This window comes from Hevea brasiliensis, chromosome 12, assembly GCF_030052815.1.
Source record: "Hevea brasiliensis isolate MT/VB/25A 57/8 chromosome 12, ASM3005281v1, whole genome shotgun sequence".
Taxonomy (NCBI): Eukaryota; Viridiplantae; Streptophyta; class Magnoliopsida; order Malpighiales; family Euphorbiaceae; genus Hevea; species Hevea brasiliensis.
In genome coordinates this window covers 6960214-6975438 of record NC_079504.1, presented here as the reverse complement: position 1 = coordinate 6975438, position 15225 = coordinate 6960214, and the positions used below count along the sequence as shown (strand labels likewise).

The following is a 15225-nucleotide window of genomic DNA, read 5'->3' as shown; positions in this document are numbered from 1 at the left end:
TTATGACAAACACATGGAGTTTACTCTTGTCAATGCATTGTCATAAATCATATCAGTGCATATAATCTTTAGACCTGAGATAGCACAGTTATCTTGTATATAGGTGGTTTGAGTTTGATACTGCTTTCATACTTGTATTGTGTATGGGTATATGAGCATGTGTTGGCTCCTACTAGTTATATATGGAGGTAGGTGTTGATCAAGATGGAATCTGTTCCTCTAAGTAAATAGAGATAAAATCCTATGTTCATTTAATTGTTCTTGATGTTTTCAAGTTCCTGACCAGGACAGATAGATTTATTCAGAAAGAGTTTCTGATGAGAAAATATTTTTAATCAAGAACTGGAATTAAAAGAGAATATAATATTCATAGCAAATGGGGTTTGACATAAACCATGACTCCAGCTTGAGTTGAGATTTTGTAACAGAGAGATTCTAGTGTATGGTAACATATGATTATAGGTTCATTTAAGGTAAACCTTATTACTAATTGGGTAGCCATGGCATGCTATGCTAGGTGTTAACCATGGTCTATGAGGTGCATAAAATGGTTTAGAAAAATCATTTATGGTAAGAAAGAGTTCTGATGATATTAAGAGTTGATATCATATCTCATTGCCAATTAGTGATGAGTCTAGTAAGTCACACACATACACAAGTTATCACCTAATTAAATATGATTTAATTAATTAATTAAAGAGTTTAATTAATTAATTAAATAGGTTTGGTTTGCAATTAGATTGCAAAGTCCCTAGCATGACTTGAAGCCAAATCTAGGTTATTGGATATACAATATAAGTTAAATTTATATTTAAAGTGTTTAAATATGAATTTAATTAATGAAAAATTAATTAATAAAGATTAATTAATTAATTTATATTTGATATAAATTGATTAGAAGAAGAGAAATAATTATTTTGGGTTGAGAACTCAAAATTAAGACACAGAGGTATTTTGGTCATTTCACAGTGTGACATGTGGCACCATGAGATGGTGACATATGGCACTATACATAAGCTTGTCAAATGTTTTTTAATAATGTAAGATGATTAAAATTAAGATAAAATATAGGTTTGACACTTGGCACGATGTGATTGGGTCAATTAAACCTAGAACCAATCAGAGGGTGACATGTGGCAAGGGTTGTGACACCCCTTACCCGTCTACAGTGTAGCCAAGCAAGTTATGCCACTCAGTGTGCCAGAGCACTAATTTATGTTTCTATTACAATTTATCCATTTATAATTCATTTATTTTCAATTTTGATAAATCTGAATTTATCCGCAAATTTTATAGAAAATCCGGCAGAGTGCTGGCTGTAAATTGGAAAAACAATTCTTCTGAACCTGTTTAAAAACACTTCCAAAATAATTTCCAAATCCAAACTCCATTATACACATTCAAGTCAAATCTCAAAATCTTAATCTCAAATCACAATACTATTTTCAAAACTTTTCTGTTCACTTTATCATTTGAAGCATATTCACAAATAATTCTCAACATTTCATTTTTCAACATACATAATGCAGAAAATCTCAATAATATGAAATTTTATATATTTACATTAATACATAATTACAGGAGTTTATAGTTACAATCCATACTAATACAAAATGCAAAATACAAGAGGGCCACCTATAGTCCTAATGTCCTACCATATGCAGCGCAGATGTGAGGTGACTCTGGACCCCGGATGCAGCTCTGAAGGCTCACCCCGTCTGATGTCTGCTGGGCTCCCCAGCTAGGTCTCCAATACCTGCGCGTGGCAAAAGCGACGCGGTAAGCAATTCTGCTTAGTAGTGACAATATAAAATAAAATAAAATGAAATAAAATATGATGAAACAAATATGTAGAATGTATTTTTACATTTTTGGTAGACTTAACTTCTGATATTATTTGCATTATTATACGATTAAAATTTTGGTAAAGTTCATTTACATTGCCCGAGTAACCCATACTAATTGACTGGACTGGATAAAAGGGTAAACTGGCACTGGGTATTAAGTACCTCTGACCATCACACCATCGGTCACGTTGTGTCTCCCGGTGTGCAACAGAACAGCTAATAAGCTGTAATAATTATCGGGGTTAAAACCGAAGTGTAATAATTCAAATAACATAGCCAAAGGCTATTATGTCACAGAATGACATGGGAAAGCCATGAAACACAGAATGGCATGAAGCCATATGCAGTACTGCTAACAGAACCCTATTAGCATGCCAAGCTATCCAAACCAATCTTGTTAGGTATACTAGGGCATTTTACACTTTTAAGTTTCACAATTTTTGAATTTCAAGTTTTGGTGTTACTATTCACTTCATTAGTCAATCAAAATGTTGACTTTTGCATAGGCAATAGGTACATTGATTCTAATATCATCAACATACCACATTTTGCATTTTAAACTTGTTGGTTTTGGTTGCCAAAACCATTTCTAAGCTTAATGTTAATTGAGTAGAATTTTTTATTTTCATATCTTATTTTTACTGTTCCATTGGTCAATTTTGTGGTGGGAATTTGGTAAAATGATCAACATGAAAGTTGTTCCTTATTTTGTCTAGTTGAATTTCCTTTTTTGAATCACTTCATTTGGAGTTTTGTAACTCAAGTTATGGTCCAAAAACCACAACTGGCCGGATTAAAATTTTTCTAGACTGACCATATCTACAGTGCAGTGAATAGTGACTACAACTCACTTGTTGGATAGGTTCTGGTCATAATTTGGGTTAGGTTTCTCCATGAAAGTTGTTGTTCTATATCTCAGCTTATTGATAGTAAAATTTCAGGTCAATTGGACCATTCTACACTGAGTTATGGCCAAATGACCAAATACTATTCATTTGGTCATTCTGCAGAAACAGACTGCAGGTCACCCAGATTAAGGCAAGCTTTTGGTCCACTTGGTTTGGTTTTATGGGTATAGTTTCTTCACCAAAGTTGTGCCATTATGTGTATAGTTTCATTTCCAATTGGCCTTGTACCAATTGAACCTCTACAATTCAAGTTATAGCTGCCCAAACCTGCTAGACTCATGTCTAATTCTGCAGGTCACCATTGGCAGCCACACCAACTGCAATTCCCACTAATTAAACCACCTCATTTCTTGTTTACACATAACCAAATGGTCACTAATTGACCATTAAAACTCACTTTCATCATTACATGATCAAAGTCTCCATTTTATACCCAAACCCTAACCTTAACATCTTAAATCATGCATTTAACTTGTATTTCATCAATCCACTTAGTGGGAACATATTGTGGGCTGCCATGATGGTCTTTTAACTTCATTAAGCTCAACACAATCAAACCTTAACCATGGCTACCCAAAAATATGGGATAGCATACAAGTGGTTTTTAACAAATTTCCTTTGAAATTTACACTCATTCAAAGTCCTTAACATGAATTTAAAATAAAATCCATGGTTAGGTCACTAACCTCAAAGGAGTGAGATTTTCCCACTTGCTAAAGCTCTTGTTTTCCTCTTCTTTTTTCTCCCAAAAGAATCACCAAGGTGTAAGAGCAAGTTTTTGTGTTGCTAGATTAGGGTTTAGTTGGGTAAAAGTGGGGGAAAATCAAGCTTTGAAAGCTTGTTCATGGTGGCCATGGTGGGAGTGTTGACGTCAAGGAGAAGAAGAGAAGAAGGTGTTCTATTTTTTTTTTGTTTTTGTTTTCCAGCCCATTTTACCTCTTTTATATATGTTTATGCCATGTGTCAAGATTGGGTTGGTTGGGTGAGTTTTAATGACATAATGATGAGTCATAAATCCATTTTCTTTCATTTTCTCTCAATTTCTTGTCTATTTAATTGCAATTAAATTTTTGGACAATATTTATTTATATTTTATGTTATATAAATTATTTATTTAACTGGACAAGTTGGCCCAAAAATCATCACTGAAGACGAAATGACCAAAATGCCCTCCGTTTGGCTTAACGGGCCAAAATTGTCTGTACCGATTGAAAAATTTTTCTAAGTATTTTCTTGGCATTCTAATGCCATAAGAACCTCAATGACCCTTCTCTGGAGTCCCAAAAATTATTTTATAATTTTTCCTAAATTTTTTTTCTTATTAATATTTGAGTTAATTTTTAGTTCCTTACTTTAGTTTAAATATTTTTCTGAACGTTTTAGCTGTCCGGACAGACACTAGTCACCGGAACAGTAGACTGTACAGACTAGCTAAAATGAGGATGTTACAAGGGTTTAATGTGTTGACCTAGCTATCTAAGTATTGTTATGAAAAGAAAACAACACAACCAGCAGCTATCCTCCTTTGTGTCGCCACCTTGAAGTTCCCCTTCTCTTCTTCTTCATCTCTCATCAATTCCAAGAGATTAAAAAATAATCTATTGAATTAAAAATACTAGAAATTGTTTCTAGTGTCCTGTTTACATTTTTAATCTCTTAAAAGGCAAAACTTGATTTTCTAATTAATAGAAAAAGCTTTAGAAGCTATTCAAGGGCTGCCATAGGTGTTCTTGGTATGGACAAGCTAGAGGGACAACATCTGGTGTCCTGAAGATGCATCCGAAAGGCACAAATACACTGCAGTGCATCAAGAGGTTAGTGTATTTGTTCTTGATCTCATTTAGGGTTCTAAAATTAATCTGATTAATTTTAAAATCTTAAATGGCAAATACAGATCCAAAAACATATTAAATGTGTTTTAATATGTTGTTTATCATTGAAATTAAATAGATAAAAATAAATCTTGCATGATGCATGTGACCCTAGGTGAAAATTTTTTAATTCAATGGTATAAACTTGTGTTTTTCATGCTTCCGCTCCTTCAGCATTCCCACTTCTTAGAAAAATGCCACACTCTTCCTATCTCTGTTTGATGATCACCAAGAGGAATTTTGAGAATTTCCCTGCATTCAGATGGTGAAAAATTAGCATATAGGATAGGAACATCCCACTACCTTGTAGCATTATTAATTAAATCTGCCACATAACGGATAGGACTATTAGTAGGACATTGACTTCCTATTTTGAAGTCTGGAAGGGAGGGTACCCAAGGTTCAGACCAAACATTAACAAAAGATGGTCCTGTAATGTGTCATCTTAACCCCATCTTCAGAGCTGCCCGTCCTATTAGTAAACTTCTCCACCCCTAAGATGGTGAATAACCTTCCAAAGCTATTAAGAAATTTGAGGAATGGAAATAAATACCCTTCATTATATGAGACCAAAGCAAATGAGGGAACTTAATCAATCTCCAAGCTCTATTTGCTAAAAAAGCATCATTAAAGAGAGAAAGATCTTTAAAGCCAATTCCTCCGTCCCCTTTACTCCAAGATAACTTCTTCTAAGATAACTAGTGGATGTTTGATTTATCAAAGGAATTCCTCCACCAAAACCTTGCTGCCAAACTATGAAGATGTTTTATAAATCCTTTTGGCAATTTAAATGCTTCCATGACATAAGAAAGGAGAGCTTGTAAAACAGTTTTTATGAGAACTTCCCGACCTGCTTGTGAAAGAAATTTAGATTTTCATCCTTGCAATTTGTGTAACACTCGATCTTTAATAAAATGAAGAGCTTGAACTTTCGATTTGCCCCATGTAACTGGTAATTCAAGATACTTGGTCATTCCTTCTTTTTCATATATTCCAAGCAGATTTGAGATAGCTTGTCTGACATGGCATAGGGTATTACTGCTAAAGAGTAACTCCGACTTTACTTGGTTAATTCTCTATCCTAACGCTGCACTATAGTTATCAAGAATTTGTTTGAATTGCAGTGCTTCTTCAATTGAAGCTTTCCCAAAAAGAAGAGTATCATCTGTGAACAACAAATAGGACAGTGTCTACTGATTCTATATCCACTTAATTTTTTGCATGCCATTGCTTCCTCAAATAATCGAGAAAGCACATCTGAAACTAGCAGGAACAGGTATGGAGAAATGGGGTCTCCCTACCTTAAACCGCACTCTGGATAGAAAGGAATCAAGCTCTTACCTCTTACCATTAATAACCACAGTGTACTCAACTGTTGTAATGCATTGATAGATCCAGTTCAGCCATATAGTGCAGAAACCCATCTTACGCGTAATATCCATAAGGAAATCCCAGTTGATAGAGTCATAAGCCTTATGAATATCAATCTTCATAGCCATGGCCCCCATTTTTCCTTTACGCGGCTTACATTTACTTCAGTAATAAAAGTGACCCAGAGCCTTAAAAATCTGTATCTTATGTTGAGATTGGGCTGCCTGACCTATAGGCTAATTATTTTGTTGGGCAGATCCAATTTTTGGACCATCCAAATTAGTCCACCTCAGTTGCAGGCCTAATTTGCAACTCCAGAAAGTCCCGCGTCCAATGTCATCCTTGACCTCACTTCCGACCTCTGGAGAACCCTGACGATGACGCATACTGGATAAGCAACCACGCCCACATGCAAAATGTTCTGGGTCCTCTCTTCTTATGAACAATCTTTATGGTAAGCTTCTTCTTTTCACCTTTTCTCTTAATTGATATCCACTCTCCAAAATCCCACTTCAATTGGGTGTATATCTTTATTACGCCAAATGACTCTGCGCAGTCCTTGGTATCTGGATTCCTTGAAGTAATTTTGTGTTGGGCATGAATGTTTCATTTTTAGTTTTAGTCATATATAAGTATATAAGATTATGGATTTGATAGTACAACTGTCACACCTTACCCCTCTGTAAGGCATAACATGATCTCATAGAATACCTAATGAACTACTGAACTTCACCTACCGATAACTCATTAAGTACCCTACAAGGGATTTTAAAACAATTTTCTTACTTTCATAAGTGGTGAGCATTTTCTACTAGGTATTAAAATATTTAATTAGAGTTTGAAAACTAGTTAAAATTTTTATTTCATTTTATTTTTTCGCAAATTTTATAAAAATTTCTTCAGAGTGCCGTCTGTATTTTGAGAAAACAGTTCTTCAAATACCTGTAAAAAGCACTTCCAAAGATTTTTCTCAACAACTTCATCATTTCAACATCCATCTCAACTAATTTCAACATCATTTCTCAATTTGTGCAAAATTCAACATCATCAAAATACTATAATTTAATTTCATTCAAATTAAAACAAAATATTTCCATTCATATTTCAATAAAGATAAAACAATTTATATACATCATTTCAAATATTTACATTAAGAAAAATCCAAACCAAAATTTATTACAAGCTTTATACAACTGCTCATGATCATTTTCTACATTTACATACATTACATACATCAAAATAATTTTTACAATCATGGTATAAAATATACCCGATAAACTTCAAAGTAGGTAGCTCCTCAATCCTCAGCAGCTCACTCTGTTGCTCCTCTAGTCTCTATATCTGCGACAACAATAATAGCCATCGCTGAGTACTGGGACTCAGTGGTGCACAACATACTAAAAATAATTTTTATGCGGAATTTAAATCATATTTATTCAAAAATTAATCTAAATATGAAATATAAATTCAAAACATGATTTATAAGATTTTAATCCAAACAATTTCATTTCGAAAGTCTCAAAACAAATTTCATAAAAACACACAGTTATATCATGCCATTCGAAACAAATATCATCTCAATAGCCAGAGGCTAAGGAGAAGTCACAACACAAGGCTAGCTAGCTTAAATATATGGGAACCCATTCTTTTTCTTCTTATACTGGCACACACCTTAATACTTCAGCCAGAGAAACAATCAAAATTCAAAACTGATTTCCCCCACTAGTCATGCTAGTGAGGTATTCAAATATATGGTCATGACACTATGGTTTCAAAACTATCTTAACAATTTACTAAATATTTATTGCCATTCCAAATATATACAAATAAACTTTCAATAATTTAAATCAAAAGCATAATAAATATTTCAATTCATTCAAAACAGTGTGCAAAAGAAAATTTATAAAAATTATATGTTGTGTACAAACCTTATACGAGTCACCTCTTGGTCTTGACTCGATCCCTCGGGTTCTTTCCCGGTATTCTTTTTCACTGAAACACACAGTTTCACAGTGTTTCAGTATTATAACTTAACATAAATCTAAAATATAAATTCAAATTTACTTTTACCTAGCTTTAATATGCTAAAATTGACGTTCTTTAAACTTTGTATTTCGGGGTTACTATTCACTACACTATTCAAGTCAATTTATTGACTTTCTAATGCTTAATAGGTATGAAAATTCTAATTTCCCCCACATACCATATTTTGGTTGCCTAATTTATTGGTTTTGGTTATTTACTCAAATTTTAAGTCTTTTAGGGAAATTTGCAAATTTTCAGTTTTAGTGTCTTATGTACACTGTTCCATTGGTCATTTTGCTGTTAGAATTTGGCTAAGTTTTCTTCATAGAAATTGTTCCTTATTGTCTTAACTTTATTCTCCTTTTTGAATCACTCCATTTGAAGTTTTTTAGCTCAAGTGATAGCCATTTGAATCATGGCTGCCGGATTGGACTTACCCAAATTTCTGGGCAAATTTCTGGGTTCTGGCAGTTTTAGGTCACTAACTTTGGGTGGCTAAATGACTTGGTTAAGGGAATAATTTGGGCTTATGTTCTTCATGAAAGTTTTAGGTATATATCTCAGCTTTCTACTGGTAAAATTTTAGGTCATTTAGACCTGCCTAGCCCAAGTTATGGCTAAATGAACAAACACTGTTCATTTGGACATTTTTGTACAGGGCAGAACACTCACATCCTGATTTGGCCAATTTGTTCACTATGCTATGGTCACTTTTTGGGAATGATTCCTAAATGAAAAATGTGTCATTTTGTGTCTAGTTTCATTCCAAATTGGCCTCACACCAATTGGGTTTGTAAATTTTTAGTTTTGGTCCTTGAAAGGGACCTTGGTCCTGCTACCTACATAATGGCCCTAAGCAATCCGAATTTCCACTTGTTTCCAACACTTCCAACATATCCCAATTGGTCACAAATGACCATTTTTCAGCTCAAAAAAGGTCAAACACACCATTTGATCATTTCTTCAATTTTTGTCTTCTAAAACCCTAGGTCCAAACCCTAATTCACCAATTTGTTACATTTAATTGATTCCAAGCATACCAACATCATTCCTCAACTCAATTAAGCTTCCTAACATATTTAATTCAATCAAAACACATGCATTTCCATCACAAACCCTAGCTAGCCAAATTTCTACCTAGTCCTCCAAAGATGTTTTCATTTCATTTTGAGCATATTTCTAAGTTCTTTATGCTATGAATACATTAATTAAACTAAAAGTTTGAAGTTTGAATTACTAACCTTATACAGAATTTTCTTTCCTTTCAAACCTCTTCCTTTCTTCTTTCTGTCTTCTTCAATATCCTCTTCTAGTTGCCAAAACAAGTTTTAACCATGGCAAGACAATTTTCTATGGTGGAAAATTAAAATTTGCAAGCTCAAAGATGGGCTTTAATGGTGATTTGGTGAGGGAGAGGGTGAGAGAGAGAGAGCTCGGCACTTTGAAGGAGATAACACTTTTTGTCTTTTTTTTTTCTTTTATGAATTAATCCTTATGAGAGACTAATAATTATCCAAATTTAATTTTTTTAATTATAACGTTTATTGCATCATGCACGATGTCATCACTTTTCATTTTTTCGTTTTCCTTTTTTTTTTCTATTTACTTTTCCATTAGTTCTTTAATTTAATTCCTGATTCTGAAATTTTTTTTTCTCCGATTTTATTTGATAGTTGGGTCAGGAGTCAGCTTTAGAGGTCAATTGACCAAATTGTCCCTCGTCGGTTCGACCCGTTTGCAATTAATTCAATATTTCTTTCGGATCCCTGACCTAATTATTTGACCGACTTAATAATTCTTTTTCATGATTTTCTCTTTTTCACTGTGTTCGCAATAGTCCTAAGGACCGCAGTGTCACATTTTATGGTTTAAAATTCGAGTTTAAATTGACCTCGCAGTCCTTCCCGAGAAGGTCATCCATCGCTGTGACTCTCGGCTTATTTAACTTCTTGTGTTCTGTTTTTCTTATTTATACTTAACTAATTGACAATTACTAATTATTTGTATTCAGGGCTTATCTAGTTGTCTTAAGTGTGGTTCTAATCCCCTTAATTGTCCGGACCGACACCGGTCATCGGAATAGTGAAATATACCAGGCTATGCAAATAGGGGTGTTACAACAACAAATCATACCCGTGAACAGTTTTGCTCATTTCAACACTTCCATAGAGAAAATATTGGAAGCAGTAATGGTTTTGCTAGAGTTAGGGTTAAGGCTGAAGTTGGTTCAAGTTTTGAATTCTTTGTAGGAGTTAGAAAGTTAAAACGTTATCGGGTTTTAGCTTTTCATTCCAATGGTAAAGTTCAAAATTTTGATAAGCCACCAAATGGGCAATTGGGAAATGGACATGTTCCTTCGAATCCCTTGCATCATTTCCCAAATTTTGAGGAAGTTGAGAGCAATAATCATCTTCGTGAATCGGTTAGTAATGGGGGATTAGGGGAGGGGGGGATGGGGGGTGGTGACGAAGGGAATTTAGCGATCATATTTTTAATTGGAGTTGAAAAAATAGCTTCTAAATTTTAAGAATCTTTTTATAAAGTACAGATTAATAATTTTAATTTTATTTTTACTCATGATGTTAATTTTTTTAATTTTACTAAGTTAAAAATTTTTTTAGTTCACCATTCAAACTATAAATTAATGACTTTATATGTTTATAATTTATACATGAATATAATTATCAAAATAAAATACAATTCTTTAAAAGTTAATAAAAATTTTCACCAAAATTTTCATTCATTTATACCAAATATCATAGTTATTAAAGGCTTAAGGCGCTAAGGCTCCCAGGGGTCTTGGAGCCTAGGCGCGAGGCACAAGGCACAAGTGCGTGCCTGAGCGAGGTGAGGCACAAAAGTAAAAAAAAAAAGAAAAAAAATTAAAAATTCCATAAAAGTCAAATAAATGTGAATATTGCATCAAACTTCAAATAACATGAAATTAAAAAAAAATAATAACTAATAATCATTCAAGTAATAATAATTTTGCAATCTAAATAAAATAAAATAAAAATAAATTACTAACAATTTAAATTAATATATTGAAACTTGAATAATCTTTTAATGTCTCCAAACTAAAGTCAAGTAATCATAAACACCTTCATCCTCTTGATCCTTATTTTCAAAATCAATATTTTCGACATCTTTCTTATCTTTAAAAACTAAAGGAGTATTAGTTTTCAAGTTAGCGGATTATACTTCTACTTTTTTCTTTGGCATATATCTTGAAATAGGTGTAGATATAATATATATATATATATTTTTAAAGATAATAATAGAATAGTAGTATTGAAAATGAAAATATGAGAGATTTACAATCTTAGTTGTGCTAGTTTGATGAGATTTTAAAGACTAATTATCACTATTGATACTAATTTCAAAAACTTCCTATGCGTCAATATAGGATTCTTATAGATCGACATATATCAAGTTTAACTGGTTGTGCTTTTTGTCATTGAAAGTGCTCGCTTAAGATGAAAATATAGAAGGCATGCCATTCTAGAGGCTTGTGCCGCACGCCTAGGCTCATAGGCATTAGGGTTGGAGCCTGGCGTGTCTTTAATATCAATGCCAAATATTAAAGTTAATAAAAATATTACAAAATAAAACTATCAATTTTAATTGTGAAATAGATTGAAAAGGGAAGTAGAGAATGGTAATAGAGAATGAATGAGAAAGAAAGTTGAGTCTTGGGATCTTAAGTTTATAGGGTAAATATATAAGTAATTATGATTTGTTGTTTTGATGAGTTGCTTATTTTGATAGGCTAAAATGTTTATTTAATTAAGAATTTGAATTATGAAATGTGATAAGTTAAGATTGTAATCCACATAAGAACAAATAGAATAAGCTCTTTAAGATTGTGTGTGTGTGTGTGTGGGGGGGGGGGGGGGGTGTGGGGCTGTGGTGGTAGGTGGGTCCTGGTATAATCTCTACACAAGTTTAATTCATGGTTTTTGTAAGATCAGAAAGACTAGGAAGGCAAATTGGATTATGGAGAAAGTAGAGGATTCAGAGACAATTCCTAATGTTATCACTTATAATTTATTGATTAGTGGGTATTGTAAGGCTAGGGAGATTGATAATGCCTTTAGGGTTCTGGACCTAATGTGTGTTGCCCCTGATGTGGCTAGTGTAATACAATTCTGTACTTTGTGTGATAGTGGGAAATCGAAACAAGCTATGGAAGTTCTTATTTAGCAGTTGGAAAAGAAGTGCTATCCAGATTCACATCACATATACCATATTATTTGAGGCAACTTGCGGGGAAGGTGGGGTTGGGCAAACCATGACGCTTTTGGATGAGATGTGAAGTAGGGCATGCAAACCAGATGTGGTTACTTAAAATGTTCTTGTAAATGGAATATGCAAGGAACGGAGGTTGGATGAAGCAATCAAGTTCTTGAACAACATGCCATCATATAGATGCAAACCTAATGTTATTACTTGTGATATTATTTTGCGTAGCGTGTGTAGCAATGGGAGGTGGATGGATGCAGAGAGGCTGTTGGCTGAAACGTTTTACAAAGGCTGTTCCCCTAGTGTTGTTACTTTCAATATATTGATTAATTTCTTGTGTTGTATGGGTTTGTTAGGTTGAGCAATCAACATATTGGAAAAGATGCCTAAGCATGGATGCATTCCAAAATCTTTAAGTTACAATCCGTTGCTTCATGGTTTTTTAAAGAAAAGAAGATGGAAAAGGCAATTGAATATTTGGAGAAAATGGTGTCTAGGGGCTGTTATCCTAATATTGACTTATAGCACTTTGCTCATAGCAATATGCAAAGATGGGGAAGGTTGATGCAGCAGTTGAGATTCTTAATCAGCAAAGTAGCAAAGGGTGCTTGTCAGTTTTGAATGAGATGTGGGCAAAGGGTCTTAAGCCTGATATAATCTCGTTCTCTTCACTTATTGGTGGGCTTAGTAGAGAAGGAAAGTTTGATGGAGCAATTAAGTTTTTTCATGATTTGGAAGTTTTGGGGGTCAAACCCAATGCTATCACTTACAATTATATTATGTTGGGACTTTGTAAGGCTCAACAGACTGACTGTGCCATTGACTTCTTGGTTTATATGGTATCAAGGGGATGTAATCCCACTGGAGTTTCATACGCCATACTCATTGAAGGCAATAGCTTATGAAGGTTTAGCAAAGGAGGCTCTTAAGCTATTGAATCACCTGTGTTTAAGAGGAGTTCTGGAGAAAAGTTCTGCAGAACAAGTGGCAGTTGTCTCAATCAGATGCTAGACTCTTTTAACTTATTTCCTTGGGTTTTGGTAGCCATGCTTCCTGGCATAAATGATTCTGTAAGACCCTTGCCTTGCTTTTTCTGATCTTAGTTTACTGTTCAGAAGAGCAAAATTCAAGAGAGTTTTTGTAGGTTGTCAATGCAGTTCTCATGTTGGGTAAACTTTATACCTCTTGTGAACGTTCACACTAGGCCATCTCTTCTGGTTTTAGTTATAAATACTCATCCAAGTTTGCTTTCTTCTCTACTTTGTAGTTGATTTGGCAGTTGTATCATTATGAAATGAATTATTGCATTCTTATTAGAATTTTCTTGGATGATTTTCTTAGTTTTACTTTGTTTAATCTAAATACAATTAAACAACCATTTATTTGTAAACACTCCCTATCCACACACCTCAAGCAAAGAAAAAAATAAGGGAAACTTCCCAACTCAGTGAAGTTGCTGAAGGAGTAGCTATTAAAGTTTGCATATGACTGAAGTAGATTTGTGGTGCAAAAATATGTCAGTTAAAGTCTCAGTCCATGTTGTTCAAACTATCATCCTCGTATGGTCTTGTCCTTACGAAGATATCAATGAAGTTATTGCTACAAATCTCCTGGTGTTAACTTTTGATGAAGTTGATGCTAGTTAGCCATAATTTTTTCCGATTTTCGACGATTGTTGCCTGCTTTGGATTGCGTCCAACCTTCGGTGGAACCTACAATGGTGCATGTCTTGACACTTTGAATTAGCTTGGCCTGCATGGTATCAGGCTTTAGAATCATTGTTCACTTCACAGGACTAGTGCAAAAGTGCTTGTAGGAATCACAGCTGCTAAAGGTAATGTGCCATTAAGCTTGTGTGGATTGGAATTCATTTGTGGTCATTCTTGCATAAGGTTGAGATGTTATTTGCCAAAGATATTAGCCACGGCTCGATGTACTACAAAAACATTCTTGTGGGTAACTTTATTTGTTGAGGATTAGAGAAAAAAGAGAGGCTACTAATATCTATTAAGTGATATTGGAATTGATTTTGTGGGTAATGAGGTCTTGAGTTTGAGTCTAGTAAGAATTAAAAAAAAAAAAAAAAGAGATTTTTAGAAAAAAAAAATGGTGGATAGGTTGAGCCAAATGTGAAGAGTGGCAAGCAATGAGATTCACACAGCAAAGGATGAGCCAATGAGAATTGAGAGGAGCAGAAACCAAGCAATATTTATCTACCCACCTGATTTTTGAATGGTTTTAATAATACAATTGGCGGATATTGTGTGCATATGCTTCCGGTATTCCTTTTCCTGCTTCGTCAATAAATTAATAAAAGCGTGGCTTCTGGATAAACGCCAAAAGAGAGCAATTGTACGTCCCTCCATTTTCCGTATTGATATATAATAAAAAAATATATTTCAGAAAAAATTATTTTAACTTTTTTTTTAAATAAAATATACTAAATTTATTTTTAAAATAATTTTTAATATTCTTTAATTATCTTTGTTGTCTTACTTAAAAATCTAGTGCCAAAAAATTATTTAAATAAAATTAAAATCAAATTATAAAATCTTAATTGATTCACTTCAAAGTTAAAATCATCTAGATGCTCAGTTGCAACCAATTAGTAATTTCAAGATGGTTACTGCTCTTGGATTCCTCTAAGTTTCTTACATATTCTTTAGCTGTACCATGGTTGTAAATGGATGCTTTCAGCAACCACTGGCATGATATAATTGTTTCTTGAAAATAGCATACTTGAATTGAGTTGGATTGGACGGATGTAGGTCATATACGTTATTATTATTATTACTATACAAATGATGGATATTGCGAATCCATTATCTATATATATATACAAATGGTATTACATGCAACTCATTAAGCTAAGATTAAGATTATTTATCAAATAATTAGTGCTGATAATTATTTATAATTATTCATGATATATATATCATTTACTGGTTCCTTGTTATAACA

At 33.5% G+C, this 15225-nt stretch overlaps 1 pseudogene; it reads left to right on the top strand.

Annotated features, from left to right (window-relative positions):
- The first annotated feature begins 6539 nt into the window (after window positions 1-6539).
- LOC110659574 (pentatricopeptide repeat-containing protein At1g09900-like) lies at window positions 6540-13583 on the top strand (annotated as a pseudogene).
- The last annotated feature ends 1642 nt before the right edge of the window (window positions 13584-15225 follow it).